At 43.7% G+C, this 3,531-nt stretch overlaps 1 protein-coding gene across 1 annotated transcript in view; it reads left to right on the forward strand.

The window, feature by feature from the left end:
* Positions 1 to 3,531, forward strand: part of SLC1A6 (solute carrier family 1 member 6) — a 33,725-nt gene that overhangs the window by 817 nt on the left and 29,377 nt on the right. The gene's annotated exons all lie outside the window — the stretch shown is intronic.

A 3,531-nucleotide genomic window follows, 5' to 3' on the forward strand; every position in this document is an offset into this window, starting at 1 on the left:
AAAAAAAAAAAAAAAAAAAAAAAGGAATTAGATGCGGGAGGTGAACACATTCTCTTTATAGGTGTGACAATCCCAGGCAAACCAAATAGGTACAGAGTCCAGTACAGGATACAATATTTAGTGTCTTCCTTTAATTTAGAGAGTTTTTTTTTTCTGAGTCAGATGAATCTGGTGTATTGCTGGGGAAACAGACAGCAGACTCTGAAGGGTGAAGTAAAAAGTGTTTGTCATCGGACTATTTATGAAGATACTAGCAGAGAGGAGGACCCAGGGAGATCCAGGGTTATGGCAGAGGACTGTCCCATGGGAGCAGTGGTCTTAAGTAGAGGAACACAGCTGCTGCCAAGTAGGGGCCTGGCACAGGGAGCTGGGAGACAGGAGAATAAATGCTCCATCTCAATTTCTTCCCACTCTCCATTCTCCTGCTGCCTTTAAAAGAATTTTGTGGCTGGGCATGGTGGCTCATGCCTGTAATCCCTGCACTTTGGGAGGCGGAGGCGGGCGGATCACCTGAGGTCAGGAGTTTGAGTCCAGCCTGGCCAACGCGTTGAAACTCCATCTTTACAAAAGATACAAAAATTAGCCAGGTGTGGTGGCTGGTGGCTGTAATCCCAGCTACTTGGGAGGCTGAGGCAGGAGAGTCACTTGAACCTGGGAGGTGGAGGTTGCAGTGAGCTGAGATGGTGCCATTGCACTCCAGCCTCAAAAAAAAAGGAAAGAATGGTGTATGCATTTAGAGGGTACAAGGGTAGTTCTGATACATGCATAGATTGCATGGTGATGATGCTTGGGCTTTTAGTGTAAACATCACTCTAATTGTGTGTGTTGCACCTATTAAGTAATTTTTCACATCCCAGCCCCCTCTCACCCTCCCACCCTTTCTTTTGAGTTTTCAGTGTCTGTTATTTCACTCTGTGTCCTTGTGTATACATTATTTAGCTCCCACTTATAAATAAACATGCGATATTACACTTTGCTTCTGAATTATTTCGCTTAAGAGAATGGCCTCCAATTCTATGTGTGTTGCTGTAAAGGACATTTCATTCTTTATTATGGCTGATTAGTATTCCATTATATACATAATGAAACATAGATACGATAACATAATCAACAATGTAGCAAGAAAATGTGATAGTGAAATAAATGTGATACAGATCTGTTTATCTATAATGTGACACACTTATCTGTATCACATTTTCTTTAATCGTCCATTGCTGGACACTTAGGGTGATTCCATATCTAAGCGATTGCAAATATTGCTGTGAAGAAACATACCAGTGCAGATATCCTTTTGATACAATGATTTGTTTTCCTTGGGGTGGATATTCAGTAGGGAGGTTTCTGGATGGGCTAGTAGCTCTATTTTTAGTTCGTTGAGAAATCTTCATGTTGTTGTCCTTTCCACTGGGCAGATCGAAAGGGAGCCAGTGGGAGAGGGAGCCTAAGAGTGGGTCTAGAAGGAAGAACAGAATTCTCAGTATGCCTAGAGGAAAGGCACCGCCCTTTCTCGGTTATGAGAACAGTGTAGGTTAGGAGGTATAGTACCTATAGCACACAGTGCTTGTAGGGACCTACAGAAACGTCTTCCCTTCCTTCCCTCCTTCCTTCCTTCCTTTCCTTCCTTTCCTTCCCTTCCTTCCCTTCCTTCCCTCCCTTCCCTCCCTTCTCTCCCTTCCCTCCCTCCTCTCCTCTCCCTCTCCTCTCCTCTCCTCTCCTTCCTCCCTCCCCTTCCCTCCCCTCCCCTCTCCTCTCCCTCATTTTTTTTTTGGCAAAGTCTGGCTCTGTCACCCAGGCTGGAGTGCAGTGGTGCAATCTTGGCTCACTGCGACCTCTGCCTCCCAGGTTCAAGCGATTCTCCTGCCTCAGCCTCTGGAGTAGCTGGGATTACAGGCGTGTGACACATCCAGCTAATTTTTGTATTTTTCGTAGAGATGGGGTTTCGCCATGTTGGCCAGGCTGGCGAGCTCGAATTCCTGACCTCAAGTGATCCTCCTGCCTCGGCCTCCCAGAGTGCTGGGATTACAGACGCGAGACACTGCGCCCTGGCCGTTTTCATTTCTTTTTGTTCCCTTTTATTTTGAGTTGATACGAAATACTTGTACATATTGGTGGGATACAGAGTGATATTTCGATACATGTATACAATGCGTAATGATCAAATCAGGGTAATTAGCATATCCATCATCTCAAACATTGATCATTTCTTAATGTGCAAACATTAAGAAGGCTCAGAACCTTCTCTACTGGCATTTTGGAAAATATAGAATAAATGATCATTAACCATAGTCCCCCTATGGTGCTGCAGAACACCAGAACTCATTCTTTCTCTCTAGCTGTAGTTTTGTATCTGTTAACCAACCTCGCCCCATCCTTCCCTCCCGCCTGCCCTTCCCAGCCTCTAGTACAATTCTACTATTTCCCTGATGTTTCCATCTCTTTTAAAATTGGAAAATAGAAACAAGCGTTTAGGTGAAAGAAAATGCTATAATGTATAATACTAACATATTCATTTTTATTTTTATTTTTTTGGGGGGTGGGTGCGGTGTTTCGTGCTTATAATCCCAGCACTTTTGGAGGCTGAGGTGGGAGGATCACTTGAGCCCAGGAGTTGGAGGCTGCAGTGAGCTACACTCCTGCCTGGGTGGCAGAGCAACATTCTGTCTCAGGTCTTGAATTCCTGGGCTCAGGTGATCCTCCCCACTCAGCCACCCAAGTAGCTGGGATTAAAGGCTTGAGCCACAGCAGCTGGCTCCATTTTTAAAATTGAGGGCAAATTCACATAACACGGAAGCAACCATTTGAAAATGTACAATTCAATAGCATCTAGTCTTTTCATTATGTTGTGCAATAATTATCACCTCTATCTCGTTCTGAAATAATATATTTTTCTTTATAGCAATGCAGTTGTAAAACAGAATTTTAATGTAGGCTTTTTTTTTTTTTAATGAAGAAAGGGGTGCACAAAGAGAAAAGTTCCTGAGGCCCTTTTTTGTGAATTGTGAATTTCCCAATTGTGAATTGGGAAAATCACAATTTCTAAGCAACCCTGTACATGTGAAGTGTTTAGTTGGTAGACGGATGGGCAGGTTTTAATTTTTTTGTTTTTTTTTTTTTTGAGACGGAGTCTCGCTGTCACCCAGGCTGGAGTGCAGTGGCCGGATCTCAGCTCACTGCAAGCTCTGCCTCCCGGGTTCACGCCATTCTCCTGCCTCAGCCTCCCGAGTAGCTGGGACTACAGGCGCCGGCCACCACGCCCGGCTAGTTTTTGTATTTTTTAGTAGAGACGGGGTTTCACCGTGTTAGCCAGGATGGTCTCGATCTCCTGACCTCGTGATCCGCCCGTCTCGGCCTCCCAAAGTGCTGGGATTACAGGCATGAGCCACCGCGCCCGGCCAGGTTTTAATTTTTATATGCATTGTATTTAATGTTGTTGAAAAATATAATTCACATTTCAAGTAGGGGTCTAAAGTTTCCATTTTACATACATTTTTAATTTTAATTTTTATTTTATTTTATTTTATTTTATTTTAT

Source organism: Rhinopithecus bieti, unplaced genomic scaffold, assembly GCF_001698545.2.
Source record: "Rhinopithecus bieti isolate Rb0 unplaced genomic scaffold, ASM169854v2 scaffold_71542, whole genome shotgun sequence".
Taxonomy (NCBI): Eukaryota; Metazoa; Chordata; class Mammalia; order Primates; family Cercopithecidae; genus Rhinopithecus; species Rhinopithecus bieti.